The sequence below is a fragment of the Ovis canadensis genome, chromosome 10 (assembly GCF_042477335.2).
Source record: "Ovis canadensis isolate MfBH-ARS-UI-01 breed Bighorn chromosome 10, ARS-UI_OviCan_v2, whole genome shotgun sequence".
NCBI classification, from domain to species: Eukaryota; Metazoa; Chordata; class Mammalia; order Artiodactyla; family Bovidae; genus Ovis; species Ovis canadensis.
The window spans coordinates 65054725-65080025 of NC_091254.1; the positions used below are offsets into that span (position 1 = coordinate 65054725).

The 25301-nt window shown below is 40.2% G+C and overlaps 1 protein-coding gene and 1 non-coding gene across 7 annotated transcripts in view; one reads left to right on the forward strand and one right to left on the reverse strand.

Moving 5' to 3' along the window:
* Window positions 1-25301, reverse strand: part of TBC1D4 (TBC1 domain family member 4) — a 221185-nt gene that overhangs the window by 150508 nt on the left and 45376 nt on the right. Inside the window, exon 1 of one of the 6 annotated variants that reach the window (XM_069601763.1) lies at window positions 1296-1315. The exons of the other annotated variants lie outside the window; for them this stretch is intronic. The gene's annotated coding sequence lies outside the window, so the exon portion shown is untranslated. Of the gene's footprint in view, window positions 1-1295; window positions 1316-25301 lie in introns of those variants that run through there. 6 annotated transcript variants of the gene reach the window in all.
* TRNAC-GCA (transfer RNA cysteine (anticodon GCA)) lies at window positions 17367-17438 on the forward strand. Its single transcript has one exon. It is a non-coding gene; the product is annotated as a tRNA-Cys (tRNA).

The window sequence follows — 25301 nt, forward strand, 5'->3', positions numbered from 1 at the left end:
GTACATTTGGGATTCACAAATTGCATTAAATTCAAAAATCTTTACTGAGTGCTTGGCTTGATACCAGGCTATATGCTATAAAGATTATTTTAAAAATTATATGATATGGTGGCTGTCCTCAGGGGTGATAAGATATATACAAATAACCACTGAATACCACATAAGATAAGCACTAAAAGAATATGCCATTTTGAGATTACATTTTCTGAAAGGATTAGAAGACCTCATATAGGAGGAGGCTTTTTGCTAGATTTTAAAGGAAAGAGCAGGATTTCATGGAGGCAGAAATGGGAAGACTGCATTAATAAACACAAAGGAAGAGGGGGAAAATAAAGAATGGCTTGTAAAACATTTTAGAAGAAAGGATAGCACCAGAGAATGACAAAGAGCTTGGATCTGGAGAATTCCTCCAAAAAGAGTGAGAGATGAGTACTGGGTGGAGCAGCAGGAAACAAAAAGGAAAAGGGACTCGTCTTATTTCGAAAACACTTGATCCCAGAGAAGGAAGTTCCACTGACTGACGGCTGCCAGCCACTCCTCACCAGCTGCAGCCAGCCCTGCAACCACAAGGCCCTATCTATAACACGTAAATCCTAAGCATGGAGTTTTGGATTTTAAATTCTTGGTTTTGAGCATAAGTTTTGAATTTTAAAAGGTCTGAATTTCTTTTCAAAGTGCTGCTGCAGTACATACATAGTCACAAAATCTACATGTGTAGCCTTCCTTCTGTAGTTTGAAACTACCCAAGTCTCAAGGGGGATTTGATGAGCTAAGTAAATGAGAAATTTACAAGTGCTAAAAACAATCTGAAATGCAGACCTCTCTAGTTTCAAGAAGATAAGCGGGAATCTTAACCAGACAGCTATTAAAGCTCCCTGGAACATAATCAGAAATAAGGAAAGTTTCAAATAACCCCATACAATTTTGCCTTGTGAAATCCTTGTGAATTCTATCCGATGACAAAGTAACAAGTCACACCTAATAGACTGAAGTACCCAGATGCCATGGGAACAGGAAGAAAGCAAGAAATCGTTCAGGAAGGAGTGAACAACTTCTAGCGAAGAAATGTAGCACATGCAGGAGCTGAACAAGGCCATTAGTTATTAATAGAACACGGAACTTGAGGGAATAGAAAATGCCAAGAAGTTAATCAAAGTAGGAATGATTTAGGCAGGCTTACACACTTGGCCATTATTAAGAGCCCAACCTCAGGTATTCAGACAGTCAACAAATAAAACTCTCTCTTCATTCAAAATTTAGATGTTTACCTCTCAACAGAAACCCTACCCACTTACCCCAAATGAGGCATGAAGAACATCTTGGCGGCCATGTCACACTGGCTTTCCAAGTTTCTTTCAGAGAAATGATGAGCTACAGGAACAGCTGGGCACCACAGCACAGCAGAAGCATCAGAGATGTTTCTGCAAATCTTTCAAGGGCACAAATGATGCCTCAGAACACTGACAATAAAACAAACCCTTGACTTCACAAAGTTTTTTCTGGCCATTTTATTTGGCCACATACCATCTCTCCATCCTTGGATTCATCATCGGTTTTGGTCTGTGATTGTCATTGGTTTTGGCCTCTCTGACCCTATTTTCAGTCTCCCTAACTGTGGGGTCTTATCCCCAAATAAGCTGACCAAAGTCCTTGAGGATAGGCATTGAGTTCCACTCATCTTTGCAACCCCCGAGGGTCTGGTATAGAGTCTTCAGGGATTTCTTGTAGAATTGGAAGCCCTGTTGCTAAATATTTCTTTGGAGTATATTTATACATACTTTCCCATTACAAAATGTTCTATAACAAGGATTGTAGAATAATTGTTTTTCCTAGGAACAATTACACTTCAAAGGAGCACAGCTATTCCATTGGTTGTGTGTAGTGTCAAGGAAGAAAAACATGATATAAATCAGCATATCATAGACTAGACAAATAGAACTTCTCTAATAAATCTTGTTTTCAACGCAGCAATTGTGGGCTTTAGAAATGTGCCTCATTTCCTTTATTATTAAAAACAAGTAAAACATTTTTTTAAATGAAAACAAGTAAGGAAGTATTTTGACAACATTTTTAGCAAAAGAGAAGATGAAAGTATCAGTGGCTCAGTCGTGTCCGACTCATTGCGAACTGCTCCTCTGTCCACGGGATTTCCCAGGCAAGAATACTAGAGTGGGCTGCCTTTTCCTTCTCCAGGGAACCTTCCTGACTCAGAGATTGAACCCCCATCTACTGCATTGGCAGGTGGATGCTTTACCACTAGGCCACTAGGGAAGCCCCCAGCATAGGTTCATGGGTTATAAAGACTGTGTACTAAAATGCACAGTTAGTAAACAAAGGACTATTTTTTTTTAACTTTTTGTTTTGAATTGGGGTATAACTGATTAACAATCACTGTGATAGCTTCAGGTGAACACTGAGGGATTCAGCCATACATATATTTGTATACTAAGGGCTGTTTTTAATGACACCTATTGTGTTTCCCTGGTGGCTCAGCTGGTAGAGAATCCATCTGCAATGTGGGAGTCCTGGGTTCCATCCCTGGGTTGAGAAGATCCCCTGGAGAAGGGAACAGCTACCCTCTCCAGTATTCTGGCCTGGAGATTTCCAAGGACTGTATATTCCATGGGGTCGCAAAGAATCGGACACGATTGAGCTACTTTCACCTTCACTTTCACTGTAATACTTCCCTGGTGGCTCAGACAGTAAACAATCTGCCTATAATGCAGGAGCGCGGGTGCGTACTAAGTCTGACTCTTTGCAACTCACTGGACTGCAGCCCACCAGGCTCCTGTGTCCATGGGATTCTCCAGGCAAGAATACTTGAGCGAGTTGCTGGGCCCCTCTCCAGGGGATCTTCTCAATCCAGGGATCGAACCAGTGTCACTAGCAGGCGGTTCTTTACCACTAGTGCCACCTGGGAAGTCCGTAATGCAGGAGATCTAGGTTCAATCCCTGGGTCAGGGAGATACCCTGGAGAAGGGAACGGCAACCCACTCCAGCATTCTTGCTGGAGAATTCCACAGACAGAGAAGCCTGGTGGGCTACAGTCGGTGGGGTTGCAAAGAGTCGGACACAACTGAGCCATTAAAACACATTGTAATACACAAAGACCTTATTAACACTTCAGTTCAGTTCAGTTCAGTCTCTCAGTCATGTCTGACTCTTTGCGACTCCATGAATCACAGCACACCAGGCCTCCCTGTCCATCACCAACTCCCGCAGTTCACTCAGACTCACGTCCACCGAGTCAGTAATGCCATCCAACCATCTTATCCTCTGTTGTCCCCTTCTCCTCCTGCCCCCAATCCCTCCCAGCATCAGTCTTTTCCAATGAGTCAACTCTTCACCTGAGGTGGCCAAAGTACTGGAGTTTCAGCCTTAGCATCATTCCTTCCAAAGAAATCCCAGGGCTGATCTCCTTTAGAATGGACTGGTTGGATCTCCTTGCAGTCCAGGGGACTCTCAAGAGTCTTCTCCAACACCACAGTTCAAAAGCATCAATTCTTCGGCACTCAGCTTTCTTCACAGTCCAACTCTTACATCCATACATGACCACTGGAAAAACCATAGCCTTGACTAGATGAACCTTTGTTGGCAAAGTAATGTCTCTGCTTTTGAATATGCAATCTAGGTTGGTCATAACTTTTCTTCCAAGGAGTAAGCATCTTTTAATTTCATGGCTGCAGTCACCATCTGCAGTCATTTTGGAGCCCAAAAAATAGTCTGACACTGTTTCCGCTGTTAACATTTAGGGGGTTAATATTGCTGATCTACATCCATTGTGAACTACTGAGCAAAGATGAATCCATCTGTCCCTGACCTCAGAGAGTTCCTTGGGATGCTGTCTGAAAAATACAGTATTAAGGGGGAAAAAGTCAAAATAATTCAGGCCTGAAATCAGAAAGCCACTGCTTCTGGGACAACTACAGGATAATATTAGAGCATTCTTTTTCTTTCATAACCAAGATGAGAAGCTGTAACAAACAATGCCAGATAACAATTTCCTTTATCTCCATCTTCAAATACCCTTTGATAGTATGTTATCTATCATCTATTTATAAAGCCAAGATCCATTAATCATTTCAAATGGAAAATTAATTACTTTTGGATCAGAAGAAAAATCAGAAGTTCCTTTGAAAATATTGAGAATTTCTACTGTATATTTTTCATTATCAAAGAAAATTCTTTCAAAAGTTCAATCCTTTCCAATATTTAAATCCATCTTTTAAAAATTGCTATACTTCTATTACACATTTATTCAGTTATCTTTCTTAACTGTCCAGGAAGACAGTGAAAAGGACCTTTTCTGGGCATTTATGTTAAAGCTAACATCAATGTAATGTGTCTTCTAAGAAAAATAGTCTTTTCTAATAAAAATAAGGATGGAGGGATCTTCAATGCATTTCTAAATGTCACAGAATAGGAGATATTTAATGTGATACTTTGTCTATAAGGGAAAATACAGAATTCGGTCAACTATTTTTAGGTTTTAAAATAATTTTTGCTTTAGTGTTCCACCAGTTTGTAGGTCTAGCCACCATCTGTTTACCAGTTTTCCTTTAATTTACGTTATAGTTTTAACTCAAATTATATTTTCAAAAAGTCAGGCCAATTTTAGAGCTGCAATCTCTCCTAGTTAGACTAAATGACCTAATTGACAGAGAAAATGTATTATAATGGCATTATACCAAAGCTAATCTTGGGAGGGAAAGTTTCAAAAACCAATAACAGTCTAAATTAGAAACTAAAAACATTAGCCCCAAGTAATAATCACAAACTAGATCTACACAGGCAGCTGGTATTTGTCTTCAGTCAAGAGAAAGTTGCTACCATTTTATTGTAATTTTACCTATATTACTGCTTAATTTATATGGATATCTATATATTTAAGGGTCTCCTCTCTGTTTAAAGCTAACTGGTAAGTTTTAGGGAAATATCTCAGTAAATTTCCATATAGTTGATTTCCAAAAGAAAGGGACACAATAACATGTATATTTTCCCCCTGGTTAATACAGCAGTAAGAACACAAGGAAGCACTGTTTTAAACAAGAGGTGATTTGTTAGGACTAGTAACTTGCTACAATTTATGAAAGAGAGAGGGTTTTCTTTTCAAATTGAAAAAATAAATATATAAAAAGGCAATAAAACTGTAAAAAAGAAAAGTGAAGTCGCTCAGTTGTGTCCGACTCTTTGCGACCCCATGGACTGTAGCCTACCAGGCTCCTCTGTCCATGGGATTTTCCAGGCAATAGTCCTGGAGTGGATTGCCATTTCCTTCTCCAGGGGATCTTCCCAACCCAGGGATCGAACTCAGGTCTCCCGCATTGTAGACAGGCACTTTACTGTCTGAGCCACCAGGGAAGTCAAGGAGGAGACTGAATAACTAAGTTGGAGGGGGAATAAACCCAAGCAGGTGAAGACATCAATCAATTCCAGACACTATTTACTCTACAATTCTAGGTACTGAAGGCTGGGGAAGGAAGGTTTCTCTGTGAAACCATAAACAAAAACTTACATGATCTAGTAACACCATAGCTACTTCTATTCAGTCTCCATTTTAAGACTTTTCTAGTATAATTCCTTTGGGAGCAGGTCTTTACTTAATTTTTATTCCACAGGTTTTATTCTCTGTCAACATAAATTAATTTTTTTTAATTACAAAACATTGATCCAAGAACATAGTCATTTAATGAATTTTAAATCTTTTAATTATATTGGCTTTTTCGCAATGACCTTTTAAAAATTATTTTAGATCTTGCTTAAGGCAAGTCATTTTTTCAAAACTAACACAGGATTGACTCCTGTCCCTAAATGATTTCACAAGAAGCATCAGGCATACAGCTAACAACTGAGTGGAGGTTAAGCTTTTTTGTTTGTTATGTTTGGCTACTGCTAACCCTGTGATTCTAGACATATTAGAATAAACACATATAAATCAAATAATGCTTTTCTTTGTCACCTCAAATCTAAATCTATTTCCGAGCAACACTAGCTGAGATTCTAGGAACTACTCAGCCACTGGCTCAAGTTCTTACCTCATGGAACAAATGTCTACACAGGCTTGAAAGCAGTCTTGCTCAACTCCATGTCTGGTAATAACCACAAAAGGCTTCTGATTGTCCAAAAACTACATGAAAGGGGAAACATCCCCAAATCAAAAATCTTTAAACAAAAGGAGAAAGAGTGAACATCGGCAAACACTAACTTTGAAGTACCATGTATATCAACATTATTAAGACAAATCTTTCAAAGTAGCCCATCAACCTCACACTGCTGTCTCCCACTCTTGAGGCTTGAGCCTGGCCCCTGCTGCAGAGAGACCTCACTTGCCCTTACTCCCACATTCATCTTCTCAAATTGTTCACAAACATCACTCTCCTCCAGAGTTGATGATCACATAAGGGGTGGGACCACTGGTCTCATTCATCTTTGCATCTACTATAGCATTTACAACAGTGCTTTATTCACAATTTAAATAACTTTCTGTTGCTTAGAAGAGTAAAAAGAAAATGCTAAATTATGTTTCTCCTAATAATCCATTTTGTGAACTGTTCATCAATTGCTGATGCACTTTGGTAAACACTCCCCTAATAGTTTTGAAGTAACTTAGAATACACCCCTAATAGTGTGTGTGTGTGTGTGTGTGTGTGTGTGCGCGCGCGCGCGCGTGCGTTAGTCACTTAGTCGTATCTGACTCTTTGTGATCACATGGACTATAGCCCACCAGGCTCCTCCATCCATGGGATTTTCCACGCAAGAATAATGGAGTGGGTTGCCATTTCCTTCTTTAGCAATAGGAAAAAGATCTGAACAAAAGTATGAACCACAAAAATAAAGTCAGAAAGCAAATAACATAAAACTTGGTTTTTAATACTTGGTATTCTCTATAGGTATAAAACCCAAAGATTGTTAAAATGCAGCCTTTATTAAAGGAGTACCTCAGTACTGTTTATTATAGTTTGGGAGGGTTTGGGGCGGGGGAGGACAAGAAGGAAAACAAGCTAAGCTCACACGTTACAGTGTAAAAGCTTCACCCCAAGAGACAGATCTCAAACATACATCTGTTTTGTACCATTCTACACTAAGGTCTGATGTTAACTACCGAATCAGACTTTTTAAGGAGGAAATTTTGAAAATTTACTTAGGAATCTGTCATGTGTTTTGCATACCCCTCCAGCACATTTCTGCTCTACCCTTACTTTTTAAAATCATATATATAATAACAACTATTGGAAAACTGGAATGGTGTTTACTGATCTGAATCTATAAGAGAGTTTTCTTTAAAAAAAAAAAAAGGTCAAGAATTAATGCGTAACCATTTCATTCAACTAAAGCTGAAGCTCCAGTACTTTGGCCACCTCATGCGAAGACTTGACTCATTGGAAAAGACTCTGATGATGGGAGGGATTGGGGACAGGAGAAGAAGGGGATGACTGAGTATGAGATGGTTGGATGGCATCACGGACTCGATGGACGTGACTCTGAGTGGACTCCAGGAGATGGTGATGGACAGGGAGGCCTGGGGTGCTGCGATTCATGGGGTCGCAAAGAGTCGGACACGACTGAGCGACTGAACTGAACTGAACTGAAAGAACACTAATATTCTTAGACGCTAAGTCACTCTGTGTATAGAATCAAAGACTGAACAGCACAGAAACAAAAACATAATAGGCAAATGAGAAACAATTCTATTCCAGAGTAGTTTTGGAGACACAGTTCCCTGAATGAGTTCATTGGTTCACTCTGAAACGGAATCATACAGCACATGAGGCAGTATTACAACGTCTTTGCCTTCTTGGAACAGAGCCTGTCACAAACATACACAGGGCAGATGGAGAGAGAAGTAAATAGGAGAACACAAGTTGTCACTGAGACCCTTTTCATCACACATTTCCTATGGCTCCCATATTTCCAACCATTACAGCTTTGGTGTTTAGTTGCTAACTTTAAGAAAAATAATGATGATTGGTGCCCTACTAGCTAAAAACCAAAGCATCCTAAAGATAAGAATACATTAACTGTGGAAACTGCCACTGCTGAATCACCTATCATCAAATCTCCCATACTACACGTCCAGATTACCGTTACGTGGAGTCAAAGTGGTGACAATCCTAGCTTTGTGTGAGAAAGTTTTGGGTTTTCATTCTTAAGCATCAATGAGAAAGCAAAACTACCACACCATGCCTTCATGTCATAAAATCACCCACTAGAAAAAGGAACTCAAGGAAGCTTAAGGAGGCTGAAGTCTTTTTCCTGCAAATAAAAAGTGGGACACAGAAAGGATTTGTACCTGAAGAGTCCCACAAGATCTCACTCTGTTTCATTTCCACCCCGATTCTCAGAGCTTTGGGGAGAACTGGCAGAAAGAAAAGGGTAAAGTCATATTCTGAGGGGTTTACACAATTTGCTTGCCAATGGAAAGACCAAGAGGAGGCCAGATATCTTCTCCTGTGAGAAGTCCGAAATTACAACTGACCGCTGAACAACCTTCAACAGGAGAATGTTGGATCCCACCAAAAAAAAGATACCCCACATCCAAGGGCATAGGAAAAACCCCAGAAAGACGGTAGAAGGGGCAAAATTGTGCTTAAAATCAAACACCATACTTGCCAGAGACGCTCGGAGGGCTCAAACAAAACCTTGTACGCACAGGAGACCCGACAGAGACTGAGCCAGACCTGCCTTTGAGTGCTTGAGTGTCTCTTGTGGAGGTATGGGTCAGCAGTGGCCTGCCGCAGGGGCAGGGACTCTGGGTGTAGCAGTCCTGGGTGTGGCATGAGCCCTTGTGGAAGAGGTCGCCATTAATCCCACCATAGAGCTACCGAGCAGATGACCCACCAACTGCAGAACAATTATACCAAACAAATTCTTGCACTGTTAAGAAAGTTCTAGGACCCACAACAGATTTCCCAACCTGGGGGTCTGGCAAAGGGACTGAGAACCTCCAGGGAATTTGACTTTGGAGGCCAGTGGGATTTGATTACAGAACTTCTACAGGACTGGGGAAACAGACTCTTGGAGGTCACAAACAAAACCTTGTGCACGCCAGGACCCAGGAGAAGTGACCCCACAAGAGACTGATCCAGACTTGCCCATGAATGTCCCAGAGTCTCAGCGGAGGCGTGGGTCTGCAGTGGTCTGCTGCAGGGTCGGAGGCACTGAGTGTGGCAGTGCACACATAGGACCTTTTGAAGGAGGTCACCACTATCTTCATTACCTCCACCATACTTCGGTCTCTGGTCAAACAGCAGGGAGGGAATACAGCCCCACTCATCAACAGAAAATTGGATTAAAGATTTACTGAGCATGGCCCTGCCCATCAGAACAAGACCCAGCTTCCCCCTCAGTCAGTCTCTCCCATCAGGAAGCTTCCATTAGCCTCTTATCCTGATCCCTCAGAGGGCAGGCATAATGAAAACCACAAGCACAGAAAACTCATCAAAGTGAATACATGGACCACAGCATTGCCTAATTCAATGAAACTATGAGCCACGCAGTGTAGGGGCCACCCAAGATAGACAGATCATGGCGGAGAGTTCTGACAAAATGTGGTCCACTGGAGAAAGGAATGGCAAACCACTGCAGTATTCTTGCCTTGAGAACCCCATGAACAGTATGAACAGGCAAAAAGAGATGACACTAAAATATGAACACCCCAGACTGGTAGGTACCCAATATGCTACTGGACAAGAGTGGAGAAATAACATCAGAAAGAATGAAGAGATGGAGCCAAAGCAAAAATGCCTAGTTGTGGATGTGACTGGTGATGGAAGTAAAACCCAATGCTGTAAAGAACAATATTGCATAGGAACCTAGAATGTTAGGTCCGTCAAACAGGAGATGGCAAGAGTGAACATCAACATTTTAGGAATCGGTGAACTAAAATGGACTGGAATGGGTGAATTTAACTCAGATGACCATTATATCTACTACTGTGGGCAGGAATCCCTCAGAAGAAATGGAGTAGCCATCATAGTCAACAAAAGAGTCCGAAATGCAGTACTTGGGTGCAATCTTAAAAATGACAGACTGATCTCTGTTTGTTTCCAAGGCAAACCATTCAGTGTCACAGTAATCCAAGTCTATGCCCCAACCAGGAATGCTGAAGAAGCTGAAGTTGAACGGTTCTATGAAGACCTACAAGACCTTCTAGAACTAACATCCAAAAAAGATGTCCTCTTTGTTATAGGGGATTGAAATGCAAAAGTAGGAAGTCAAGAGCTACCTGGAGTAACAGGCAAATTTGGCCTTGGAGTACAAAACGAAGTAGGTCAAAGACTAACAGAGTTTTGCCAAGAGAATGCACTGGTCATAGTAAACACCCTCTTCCAACAACACAGGAGGACTCTACACATGGACATCACCAGATGGTCAATACTGAAATCAGATTGATTATAGTCTTTGCAGCCAAAGATGGAGAAGCTCTATACAGTCAGCAGAAACAAGACCGGGAGCTGACTGTGGCTCAGATCATGAACTACTTACTGTGAAATTCAGACTTAAATTGAAGAAAGTGGGGGAAATCACCATACGATTCAGGTATGACCTAAATCAAATGTATAATCTTATGATTATACAGAGGAGGTGACTAATAGATTCAAGGGGTTAGATCTGACAGACAGAGTGCCTGAAGAACTATGGACGGAGGTTCCTGACACTGTACAGGAGGCAGGGATCAAGACCATCCCCAAGAAAAAGAAATGCAAAAAGACAGAATGATTGTCTAAGGAGGCCTTACAAACAGCTGAGAAAAGAAGAGAAGCGAAAAGCAAAGGAGAAATGGAAAGATATAGCCATTTGAATGCAGAGTTCAAAAGAAGAGCAAGGAGAGATAAGAAAGCCTTCCTTAGTGTTCGATGCAGAGAAATAGAGGAAAACAATAGAATGGGAAAGACCAGAGATCTCTTCAAGAAAATCAGTGATAACAAGGGAACATTTCATGCAAAGATGAGCACAATAAAGGGCAGAAATGGTATAGACCTCACAGAAGTAGAAGATATTAAGAAGAGGTGGCAAGAATACACAGAAGAACTGTACAAAAAAGATCTTCACAACCCAGATAACCACGATGCTGTGATCACTCACTTAGAGCCAGGCATCCTGGAATACAAAATCATTGGGCCTTAGGAAGCATCACTATGAACAAAGCTAGTGGAGGCGACGGAATTCCAGTTGAGCTATTTCAAATCCTAAAAGATGATGCTGTGAAAGTGCTGCACTCAATATGCCAGCAAATTTGGAAAACTCAGCAGTGGCCATAGGACTGGAAAACGGCAGTTTTCACTCCAATCCCAAAGAAAGGCAATGCCAAAGAATGTTCAAACTACCACACAATTGCACTCATCTCATGCACTAGCAAAATAATGCTCAAAATTCTCCAAGCCAGACTTCAACAGTACGTGAACTGTGAAATTCCAGATGTTCAAGCTGGATTTAGAAAAGGCAGAGGAACCAGAAGTCAAACTGCCAACATCCTTTGGATCATTGAAAAAGTGAGAGAGTTCCAGAAAAATATCTACTTCAGCTTTATTGACTACGCCAAAGCCTCTGACTGTGTGGATCACAACAAACGGTGGAAATTTCATAAAGAGATGGGAATACGAGACCACCTGACCTGCCTCCTGAGAAATCTGTATGCAGGCCAAGAAGCAAGTTAGAACTGGACATGGAACAGCAAACTGGTTCCAAATCAGGAAATGAGTACATCAAGGTTGTATATTGTCATCGTTCTTATTTAAATTATATGCAGAGTATATCATGCAAAATGCCAGGCTGGATGAACCACAAGCTGGAATCAAGATTGCTGGGAGAAATATCAATGACCTCAGATGTGCAGATGACACCACCCTTATGGCAGAAAGCAAAGAGGAACTAAAAAGTCTCTTGATGAAAGTGACAGAGGAGAGCAAAAATGTTGGCTTAAAACTCAACATTCAGAAAACTAAGATCATGGCATCTGGTCCCATCACTTCATGGGAAATAGACGGGGAAACAACGGAAACAGTGAAAGACTTCATTTGTGGGGGCGGGGGGGGGAGGGGCTTGAAAATCACTGTAGATGGTGACTACAGCCATGAAATTAAAAGACACTTGCTTCTTGGAAGAAAAGTTATGACCAACCTAGACAGCATATTAAAAAGCAGAGATATTACTTTGCCAACAAAGGTACATCTAATCAAAGCTATGGTTTTTCCAGTAGTCATGTATGGATGTGAGGGCTGGACCATAAAGAAAGCTGAGAGCCAAAGAATAGATGCCTTTGAACTGTGGTGTTGGAGAAGACTCTTGAGAGTCCCTTGGACTGAAAGGAGACCAAATCAGTCAATCCTAAAGGAAATCAGTTCTGAGTATTCATTGGAAGGACTGATGCTGAAGCTGAAACTCCAATACTTTGGCCACCTGATGCAAAGAAATGACTCATTGAAAAAGACCCTGATGCTGGAAAAGATTGAAGGCAGGAGGAGAAGGGGATGACAGAGGATGAGATGGTTGGATGGCACCACCGACTCAATGGACATGAGTTTAAGCAAGCTCTGGGAGTTGGTGATGGACAGCGAAGCCTGGCATGCTGCAGTCCATGGGGTCGCAAAGAGTCAGACATGAGTGACTGAACGGAACTGAGAAAAAGGATCAAGACTACAACAGACATCAAGTCCCTATTCATAGTTTGTGAATATCAAAAATATTACAGCAGTAATTTTCTCAAACTTAGCATTTTGTGTGCCTTTGCATGTGTGTGGATGCATGCTCAGGAACAGGAATGCACATATAAATACATAAACATAGAGGAAAACAATGCAAAGAGGCATAAGACATTTACTCATATTATAATGTCCATTATCAAAGGTCATGGATGAAAAAGAGCAGATATGCATACATCTTTATATCATTTCACCATTTCATCATGTACCATCACATGGAGTAAAGAACACATATAACAAATGTTGGTGAGCATGTGGAGAATTGAAAACCCTCCTACACTGTGGGAATGTAAACTGGTGCAACCACTGTGTCTAACAGCATGGAGGCTTCTCAAAAAACTAAAAATAGAAGTACCATATGATCCAGCAATTCCACTCTTGCACATATATCCATAAAAAACAAAAATACTATTTCAAAAATAGTTCATAGAAGCCAAGGTATAAGAGCAACCTAAGTGTCAATCAACAGATGAATGGATAAAGATTAAGTACATATATGCAGTAGAATATTAAAACAGAATGAAATATTGCCATTTGCAGTAACATGAATGAAATTGATGGTATTATTCTAAGTGAAATAAATCAGACCAGAGAAAGATAAATATGTATGATATCACTTATATGTGGAATAAAAAAAAAAAAACACAATAAACTAGTGGCTAGATCTAAAAACAAGCAAACTCAGAGATATAGAGAACAAACCAGTAGTTACCAGTGGGGAGAGGCAGGAGAGGAGGGGCAAAATAGGGGTAAGAGATTAAGAAGTACAAACTACTACGCATAAATAAAACAAGCTACAGGATATATTGTACAGCAATGGGAATATAGCCAACATTTTATAATAACTATAAATGGAATATAACCTTTAAAAACTGCAAATCACTATACTGCATTCCTATAATCTATATAATGCTGTGCTGTGCTAAGTCGCCTCAGTCATGTTGGACTTTTTGTGACCCTATGGACTGGAGCCCACCAGGCTCCTCTGTCCACGACATTCTCCAGGCAAGAGTACTGGAGTGGGTTCCCATGCCCTCCTCCCAGGGTATCTTTCACACTCAGGGATCAAACCCACGCCTCTTATGTCTCCTGTACTTGTTGGCAGATTCTTTACCACTAGTGCCACCTAGTAAGCTAGAGCCACTAGCTTCCCTATAAATTAGGAAGCCAATTTATATAATACTAATTATCAATTAGGGCTTCCCTCGTGGTTCAGATAGTAAAGAATCCTCCTGCAATGCGGGAGACCTGGATTTGATTCCAGACAGCTGAATAAAGATGCGTCCCTTCAAATGCCAGCTCTCCACTGGCAGGTTCCCTTTTGTTACTGGCTATAAATGTCTTTTTTTTTTTTTCACCTTTTGACCAATGAAGAATTGGTTCCATTTCACTGTGCCCAAGAATTTAGTCTGGTTTCTACAAAAACTGTACACAAGACATAAAATCTAATCATTCTTATTCTGTTCAATGGCCAATGCTCATTTTCTAATACCATTTTTCATCTTAATAAAACATATATAGAATACATCAGAAACTATAACAGTGCAAAATTAAAGCAAACTAAAATGTTTGAGGACAATAAAATTTTGATACATATTCTTAAGTATTACTTTTGTTTAAATTATCTGTCTGGTGATAAAAATTCAGTTCTTGAAACTGAGATATTTTGTGACTTTTCCAGGAGGGCTCACTAACCATAAGTATGACATTCATGGTTGTAAAATGTAATTAATAGTAATCTAAGAGTATTCTGAGCAACCTAAAATATTAATTATTGTTTTACATACTCTGAAGAGGAACTCTATGATAACTAGAAAGGACAATCTCAAGAGAAAATGACCATACTAAAGAAGAAACTGAGATTATCATACTAAGCGAAGTAAGTCAGAAAGAGAAAGACAAATACCACATGATAGCATTTATACGTGGAATCTAAAACATGCCACAGCTGAACTTATCTATGAGACAGATTCACGGACATAGAGAACAGACTTGCAGCTGCCAAGGGGAGTAGGGTGGCGAAGGGATGGATTGGGAGCTTGAGATTAGCAGACACAAACTATTATATACAGAATGGATATAAAACAAGGTCTTACTGTATCACACAGGGAGCTGTATTCAATATCCTGTGATGAACCATAATGGAAAAGAACATGAAAAAGAATACACACACACACACACATATATATAACTGAACCACCCCGCTATACAGCAGAAATGAACACAACATTGTAAATCAACGATACCCAAATAACATAAAAATTTTAAAAAGAAACTAAGAAAGTTCCCCACCCCCCCTTTTTTTTTTTACAAATAAGCCTAAGAGAAAATACAAAATTGATTAGAGAAATTACCAGATTAAAAAAACTAAATGTCTTTTAAAGTGATCAATAAGTGAACAAATGAGGTGGTCAAGGGACAGATCTCAGAGACAACTCTTTTAAGGTGGAACAATGCAATTCTAAAGCTATACAGCAATTACAGATGCCACACCAGAATTCCACAATCCTGCATCAGGATTCCTACCACCATCCCCTGATTACTTCATTCATTAGGTAAAAATCTTAAAAGCCAGATTGAGTGGGAGGCCCTGCTTAAGAAAGGGTACACATTTTCACTATCATGCCATCAACACTGCCTTTAAAACTCCAATGTGAAAACAATTCATCACTCTGTTAATCAAACATCAATAAATCAAGTTATCAATGTTTATGGGAATTGGTTATTTAAAGAAATCCTACATAGCAATTTACAGTGACCTTGAATATCTTTCTATAAAATGAATAGTCTCCATTGTAGAGGGAACATCAGTGATTGAAAGATAAAAATCAAGCCAAGCAAGAAATCTGTGTTCTCATCTCAACTCTATCACTGAAGCTGCTGTGTGATCTCCAGCATGAAATTTAACTCTCAGACAAAATCTATTTTCCTATCTATAAAACTGAGATAAAGACATTCGTCATGACTACTTACCTGGCAGTTGAAAGATTCATATGACATGACTTATAAAAAGGTGCTTTAAAAATCATATCCAAATATATTAGCTACTACTTTCATTTCTTTCTAGAGTCAAAGCAGATTAAGACAGACTGTCAAAGAGAAATACTCCAATTTTGATGCCTCAGCAACTACTAAATTGTTATCCCATGCCAATGTCTAAAGAAAACATATAAAAGTAGAGCAAATAGATTCAGGGAAACCACACGGCGCAGTAAGAATCTATAAAGTCAGTGAAGTATCATAATAAAAAGAATCAATATCTTTTAACATTTTATATGGGATGTCTAAGTCATCATTACTATTTCTTGTCTATGATATCCTTAGGTTTGATGATGTTTTCTTTCAAGTAGCATAGCACACAAAGTTAAAAGTTTATAAATGTCTGACCCTACTCTTTAAAGTCAGTCAGTATGTAAATCAACAGCCCAGAGAAGATAAAGGAAACCTCCCCTTCCATAAGGTATCTTATCTCTTATCTTCTGGAGGATATCTTCCATAAGAAGATAGAGCAAACCTCCCTTTCCATCACTGAAAGCAAACCTTACTTCCACCTGATCACAAAAAAGAATCCAGTTGCACAGCTCAGTTAGTAAACCCAAGGTCCTGCCATGGAACAGAACTTCTGGGCTGTGTTTATAAAACAATGATCCAGACTTAACCCAGCACTTTCAGGATCTTCTGGTCTGACCTTGCAAATCCAAGGCTTCAAGGCGAAACAACTGAGGTGCAATGTGCCAGGACTTACATGCGCAGGAGTTTATAGTTCTGTCAGATAATAAAGTCTAGACAATTTTTCTTCAGAAGAAACCCCTGGTAAAATAAAGTTATCAATTTAAATGATCCCCAAATCTATTTATGGTTAACTGCCCTCAAAATGAAAAAGGAAAATCCCTGGGCCAAACCAGAAAAAATGGTGGGGTTGGGGGAGGAACCTTAATATACTTGCTATAAAACTGAATGCTGGTGACCTCCCCAAATTCGTATGTTGAAACCTGCTCCTTCAACATGATGGTATCTGGGAAGTGATGAGCCCTCATGAGGCTCTGCCTTCATGTGTGAAGATAACCCGGAGAGGTCCCTTACCCCTTCTGCCTTGGGAGGTTATAGTAAGAAGACAGACACCTATGAGCCAGGAAATGGCAACAATGAATCTGTCACCACCTTGATCTTGGACTTAACAGGGACCAGACTGCAAGAAAAAGGTTTGTTATTTCTAAGCTACCCAGTCTATGAGATTTTTGTTAAAGCATCCTGAGTGCACTAAGACAACTGTGAAATGCAAAGACAACCCCTGAAAAACCAAAGGGTGAGAACCCAGAGAATGGAGTAGTCCTGAAGAACTTGTAATCTATACAATAAACTTTCCCCAAATGGGGCTTTCCTGGCGGCTGAGATAGTAATACCAGAATCTTCCTGCAATAATGCAGGAGACCCAAGTTCAATCCCTGGGTGAGGAAGATCCCCTGGAGAAGGGAATGGCAACCCACTCCAGTATTCTTGCCTGGAGAATCCCATGGACAGAGGAGCCTGGTGGGCTACAGTTCTTGGGGTCACAAAGAGTTGGACACCATGAAGCGACTAACACATCCACTTTCACTTTCATTCTCCCAAAATACCCTTATGGAGAAGGAGAAGAACTAAAATTAGTCTTAGTTCATATTGGCTTCCCTGGTGGCTCAGACGGTAGAGCGTCTGCCTGCAATGCAGGAGACCCGGGTTCGATCCCTGGGTTGGGAAGATCCCCTGGAGAAGGAAATGGCAACCCACTCCAGTACTCTTGCCTGGAGAATCCCATGGACTGAGGAGCCTGGTAGGCTACAGCCCATGGGATCGCAAAGAGTCGGACACGACTGAGCGACCTCAGTTTCAGTTTCATATTGGCTAAAGGTACTTAGTTCAATGTTGGCTAAAGGTACTTCACTCTAAATCTCCAGACAAAGATTGAGCAAAACAATTTATTCATTATTCTATGAGTAAGCACCCTGGTGAAAATAAAATTAGAACAAAGGCATGTGACAGTGGAGAATCTGAGTTTACAGGGAACATTCTCACAGTATCTGTAGTTATATCTTATCACAGATTTACTCTGTAACTGGAAATTACAACATTTTATTATCTGGATGAAGAGATGACAAAAATTACACTTTAAGTTGGAAGACATTCCTTTCTCACTGTGAAACACACATGTCTTTAAAGACTGAACACTTCCTAGTCTGCAAATGGAGTTTAATTTAGTGTGGTTTCATTGCTTCAAAATGAAATAAATGGGATTTTGTGAATTCTAAACTAAAGAAGCCATTTCTCTAATTTGTTCCCTCACCTCACCTAAGCACACACTTCAAATCTCTTTTATTTCTTATGGCTCCATCTTTTTTCCAGGTAGAATCAGAGTCACCACGTGAATTCAGGAAAGAGGTCATTACAAGGGCTTTTCTGATGAAGTGTTGTTGTCTTACACCAGCCTAGTACCCCAGCTCATCAGGAGGCAGATGGAGAAATCACAACTTACCAAATGTTTATCATACACACAGATGGCTGTTTCTGTTTCGAATCTTGCATTCCTTTATGATCCCATTTGATCTGAGTGGATGCGAACACACGCTCCCTCAAGGCATAGCAACCCCATCTCTGTCCACCCACGCCTCCCTTTAATACGGCCAACTGGGTTCCTTCCCTGGGTGTGTTTGCTCAAACTTGCCTTCCCACACTACTCCCCACAATTCTGTTGATGTAACTGAGAAAATCCTTGCTGATTCTCATTCAAAAACAAGGTGTAGCAAAGCCTTGTGGCTTAAAATGGGCTGGACTCAAAGTCAGGTCCTAGGGAACACTGGCAAACACCCACAGCAAGCTTAAGCTGAGCTAATTCTGGGGGTGTTCCAGGCAGAATAAAAGGGAAATGAGGTTGCAATGGGCTTTGAACAGCTTTCCTAAACACTTCTAAACAATCAATTATAAAAGATGGCCTAGAAATTATAACTGATAGAATTTTCTAGTTGATTTGTAGAAGCAAGTAACATGTACCAATTATTATGAGCAATCTGGATGTTGGTTTTATTATGCAATTTTCAGCCTTGAGAACTCTGAGGAAACACATGTCATAAGACTATCAAGCATATGGGCGGTAGGATTATAGGAAGATTTTTGGTACATTTTCTAAATGATCATCATTACTTTAATGCTCAGAGTTAGGCAACAACTGTAAAGATAAAAACAAAAGGCATTTTAAGTTTCATTCTTGTTACCAAAGATCTTTATTAAGGAATTATCTGCATAAAATCCAATTGTCTGCTGATGAGTGGGGCTGTGCTCCCTCCTGGTTAGTTATTTGGCCTGAGGTGACCCAGTCCAGGAGCCTATAAGCTCTACGGTAGGGCTACTGACGATCTCCAAAAAGGACTTATGACAACACACGATGCCCAGAACTGCTGCTGGCTGTGCCCCCGGCTCCATGGCAGGCTACTGCCGACCCACGCCTCTGCAGAAGACCCTCAAACACTCACGGGTAGGCCTGGCTCAGTCTCTTGCAGAGGCACTGCTTCTTTCCCCTGGGTCCTGGTGCACACCAGATTTTGTTTGTTCCCTCCAAGAGTCTCTGTTTCCCCCAGTCCTGTGGGAGTTCTGCAATCAAATCCCACATATAATTAGCAGTCAGCAAATCCTTCCCTTGTCATTCAGTGAATTAAAAAAAAATTTTTTTTTAAGAATTTACAGCGTACCTGAATGTGAATTGGTATTAAAGGTTTCAGACTATGTTCCAGGAACAGAATACAGTGGAAAACATAAACTTGTACACATATAAATTCCAAAATAATATGCAAAACATTAAGAAAGCAGTACTGAGAGGAACTATGAAAAGAGAAAGGCAAGTTGGTTCAGTCTCAGGGTTAAGAGTGGACTTTTTCGAAGATCTGAATTAGCCTGAAGTGAGCCTACTGCATGAGTAAAATGTCGTCGACTGGAGTGGGAGAGAGAAAGATTCCAGGCAAATATTCTCCGGTAAAAAGTGGCAGAAACCCAATTTAAACTGGCTTAAGCAAATAAAGAGAACTCATTTTCTTTGTTTAACCAGAAAGGGTCAGTGAAGAACTGGCTTTATAGACAGCTGAAACCAGGGATCCTCCATTCTCTTGCCATCCTTGGCTTCCTTCCCTCTTGGCTGCAGGAGCCCCTTCCAGTCCTGTCACAGAAAAGCATGGACTCGCATGTGAAATATCCAGAGAAGAGTTCTATCTGGTCTGGCCCATGCCCAGAGCTAGAGCTGTGGGCAAGATGTAAGTGAGCCATCTGCACAGAAGAGGCTCTCCAGTCTGGGAGCCAGGAGAAACCATGACCGCAAGTTTCACTAAAACCACATGTTCTGAGGCATGGGTTTCTGTAGTGGACTGCAGCCCTGTACAGAGAAAACAATGCCCACAACACAACAGGACTGTCAACAACCACCCAGTGAAATGGAATATCATGGATGAGGCAGAGAAGAGCATTAGGGAAGACAAAGAAGACAGAGGTACCAGCACTCAGTTAGCACTATATGGGAAGCTGAAGTTTGGACTGGGGAGGTGTGGGCATTTACAGCCACTCTCAGATAAAAACGAAAATGGCACAGAGAAAACAATTCAAAAGATGACACTAATATATAAACTGTTTAAGAGGGTAACTGATGCTTTGGAGTTGGACATACTTTCTACCTCCTCATAAACATAGCATATGGTTGGTATTATCATCTTCCATTTATGGACAAGTAAACTGAGATGGGTTATCCGTAAATGGAAAATGATAATACCAACCATATGCTAGGTAAACTGAGATTGTGGAGAAGGAAATGGCAATCCACTCCAGTATTCTTGCCTGGGAAATCCCATGGACAGAGTAGTCTGGCAGGCTACAGTCCCTGGGACAGCAAAGAGTCCACACGACTGAGCGACTAAACAACAACAAAACTGAGATTGAAGACTTAACCTGTAACAGGAGTCCGCAGCCTCTGGGCCACAGACCGGTACCTCCTGTCAGGTCAATGCAGACATTAGATAAGAAGTAAAGTGCAAAATAGAATTTTTAAAGAACTTATAGATTTTGTCCACAATCTGTTCCCACTTCTGTGTTAATATTTTCATCATTGCATGCACACACAGTATGTCATAAAATAAAAACAATCAACTTTCCTTGTTAAGAAATGAAAATGCCAAGATTTTTTTCCTCTTTTACAAACATTGAGATGTATGAGTGTAACATAAAGGCAAAGAACATTCTTTAATCTAGTAAATAAATTAAGAGAGATAGATCTTTCCTAATAGATTTGACTCATTTGTATACCATATATAATACTATCTTACACAGAAGCATACTAAAAGGTAAAAAAGACTCACTGGCAAATTACAAAGCTTCAAACAGATAACTAAAAGATATTTAATATATAAGATTGCAAAACCCTTTAATAATGCAGATTCAGTCTAAGAAAGGATATGAGACACTGTACACTTTTTAATCAGTAGAATGAAAAAGTTCAGAGAACTTCACAGACCTATAAACGGTTACTTTCAATACTTGTAATTACATTTACCACATAAAGAGGAGAGAGAAAACATACACAATTACAACACCTAAAAAAAATAGTCTGATATCACTGATATAATCAAAACCTCTTCAAATACAGACATGATTCCTTTATGTTAACTTCAAAAGAAGATTTCATCAATAAAAACTCTAACAGGGGTTTCTAATTTGGTCTTTACAACCTTTAAATATGAGATTAAAATGTTAAGGCAAGCAATAAACCATATCACAAGGGTATCATGTTGTTTCTATTGCTTACTTTTAAAATATGAGATTAAGTTTCTCAATGCAACAAGTTTAAACTTGCCACAGAAAACAGAGATAATACCTTATTCCTAATGCTTTGCCTATCCATGTGAAGTTGCCAGGATGATCATCTACTTGGCTGGCATATCTGACATGTTCATTGAGGCTGAAGCTTCAGCCGGTCTGTTTGTGGCCAAAAACGTATTACATCTGATCAGGGGACTACATGGTAAAGATGAAGAAAGCAGCCAACTCAATTGGAAGGTTTGTTACATACAGGGAGATTAAGCAAATATGTAAATATTTGAGAATATTAACAGTTGAGGATAAGGAAAGACAAGGTTCCCACTGATGAAAAAGGGAGTAACAAATTAAAGCGGGGTATAGAATAATCTGCAGTGTTGGCTTGGAATTGGAAGTATTTGTGTGACTACATGGTTTTAATATTAGTAAATATCTTTAATAATGTTAAAAACTCAAAGTTTTTAACAGACAAAAAATATGTAGCCACAGAAATTGTTGTTTAGTCACTAAGTCATGTCCAACTCTTTGAGATCCCATGGACTGTAGTATGCCAGGCTTCTCCGTCCAAGGGATTTTCCAGGTAAGAATACTGGAATGGGTTGCCATTTCCTTCTCCAAGAGATCTTCCCAACTTAGGGGTTGAACTTGCATCTCCTGCATTGGCAGGAGGATTCTTTACCACTGAGCTACGATGGAAGTCCAGTCACAGAAACAGATGTATATAAATGTATATGCATGTTATGGACAGAACTGCATCTCCTAAAACTTCCTATGTTGACGCCCTGATTTCCAAAGTGATGGTATTTGGAGATATGACCTTTCAGTTCAGTTCAGTCGCTCAGTCATGTCTGACTCTTTTGAGACCCCACAAATCGCAGCACACTGGGCCTCCCTGTCCATCGCCAACTCCCAGAGTTCACTCAGATTCACGTCCATCGAGTCAGTGATGCCATCCAGCCATCTCATCCTCTGTCGTCCCCTTCTCCTCCTGCCCCTAATCCCTCCCAGCATCAGAGTCTTTTCCAATGAGTCAACTCTTCTCATGAGGTGTCCAAAGTACTGGAGTTTCAGCTTTAGCATCATTCCTGCCAAAGAAATCCCAGGACTGATCTCCTTTAGAATGGACTGGTTGGATCTCCTTGCAGTCCAAGGGACTCTCAAGAGTCTTCTCCAACACCACAGTTCAAAAACATCAGTTCTTTGGCACTCAGCCTTCTTCACAGTCCAACTCTCACATCCATACATGACCACAGGAAAAACCATAGCCTTGACTAGATGGACCTTAGTCGGCCAAGTAATGTCTCTGCTTTTGAATATACTATCTAGGTTGGTCATAACTTTTCTTCCAAGGAGGAAGCGTCTTTTAATTTCATGGCTGCAGTCACCATCTGCAGTGATTTTGGAGCCCCCAAAAATAAAGTCTGACACTGTTTCCACTGTTTCCCCATCTATTTCCCATGAAGGGATGGGACCAGATGCCATGATCTTTGTTTTCTGAATGTTGAGCTTTAGGCCAACTTTTTCACTCTCCACTTTCACTTTCATCAAGAGGCTTTTTAGTTCCTCTTCACTTTCTGCCATAAGGGTGGTGTCATCTGCATATCTGAGGTTACTGAGATTTCTCCCAGCAATCTTGATTCCAGCTTGTGCTTCCTCCAGCCCAGCATTTCTCATGATGTACTCTGCATAGAAGTTAAATAAGCAGGGTGACAATATACAGCCTTGACGTACTCCTTTTCCTATTTGGAGCCAGTCTGTTGTTCCATGTCCAGTTCTAACTGTTGCTTCCTGACCTGCATACAGATTTCTCAAGAGGCAGGTCAGGTGGTCTGGTATTCCCATCTCTCTCAGAATTTTCCACAGTTTATTGTGATCCACACAGTCAAAGGCTTTGGCATAGTCAATACAGCGGAAATAGATGTTTTTCTGGAACTCTCTTGCTTTTTCCATGATCCCGCAGATGTTGGCAATTTGATCTCTGGTTCCTCGGCCTTTTCTAAAACCGCTTGAACATCAGGAAGTTCATGGTTCACGTATTGCTGAAGCCTGGCTTGGAGAATTTTGAGCATTACTTTACTAGCATGTGAGATGAGTGCAATTGGGCGGTAGTTTGAGCATTCTTTGGCATTGCCTTTCTTTGGGATTGGAATGAAAACTGACCTTTTCCAGATATGACCTTTAGTAGGTTGTTAAGTGCCAATGAGGTCATGAGGGTAAAGTCCTCATGATGGGATCTGTGCCCTTAAAAGGAAAGAGAAAACCCTCTCTTGTGCTCCCTCTCTCCTCATCCACCGTGTAAGGATATAACAAACCAGGAAGAGGGCTCTCACCAGACACCAAATCTACCAGCCCCTGGGATCCTGGACTTCCCAGCCTCCAGAACTCTGAGAAACAAATGCTTGTTGTTTAAGTCATCCAGTCAGTGGTATTTTGTCATAATAGCCCAACTTAACTAAGACAATACATACATACATATAATTTATAAGTCTGTAGGCTGAGAGATCCTAGAAGCTAAGATGCCCAGGAACAATGAGCACACCAAGTGTCCAGGTCTTGATTTCTGAACACCATCCTCCACTACAGGAATCTGGGGCTCCTTGAAGAAATGGCTGATTTTCAGGGTAAATGAGCCTGAAATGTGCTTCCGTATCAGAATAAAACATTCAAAGAATGATGAGGGCATCGAAAACGAGATAGAAGTCAGTGTGAAGGAGCTGTAACGGTCAAATCTGAGACAAGTTGATCTCCAAAACAATAATGTCAGTAACAGATTATAGCCCCTTGTCCAAAATAGGAATCCATGAATTTCCGCCAGTAGAAAAATAGAAAGATAGAAAGATACAGATAGATAGATAGACAGACAGACAAACAGATAGAGTATAGCTCAACTTGATACAGAATGCCAACTCCAGAAGATAGAATAATGGAATTTAAAAAATACCATTTCTCAACCATCATGGTAGTGATGGATTCAGGTGAGAATCATCAATAAAAATTAATTTAATTTTTTAAAAAGTTATCAATGAAAGCTAGGGCATAAGAATCTGGAAAGAATCTCCTCACAAAATTTGTTGTTGTTCAGTTGCTCAGTCATGTCCAACTCTTTGCGACCCCATGGACTGCAGCCCACCAGGCTTCCCTGTTCTTCACCATCTCCCAGAGTTTGCTCAAACTCATGTCCTCACAAAATACTAACGATTAACTGACAAGCACAAATTCTTAACAAAATTCTCTTTCTGGAGAAATCTGGCAGGCACTATCTTGACCAAGTGATAAAAGCTATCATCACCAAATCTACAGCACAAATCAACATCCTGTGTCTCTGGGTAAGGACACACCTTTGTGGTATTCCTTCCAAAAATGCATAAATTGAATCTAATCAGGAGGAAATATCAAGTCCAAATTCAAGGACATCCTACAAAATAACTGGACTCTTCGAAAAGTAAGCAATGCTGTGCAAAAATGTCAAGATGAGAAAAGAGAAGAAAAGATTAAGGAACTACTTCAGATTGAAGGAAACTAGAGAGCTATTAGATCTGGATCCTGGACCTATGAAGGGTATTATGGAGATCATTGATGAAATGTGAATGAAGTCTGCAGATTAAATGGAAATGATAGATCAATGGTTTTTCCTGAGAGTGATGCTAGTACTTCTGTTATATCAGCATGTCTGTTTTTAGGAAAAACACACAAGTATTAACTGGGTAGGGCAACTTGCTCTCAAATAGTTCAAAAGTCATAAAAAATGTTAAAATATATAAAGAGAGAATTATAAGG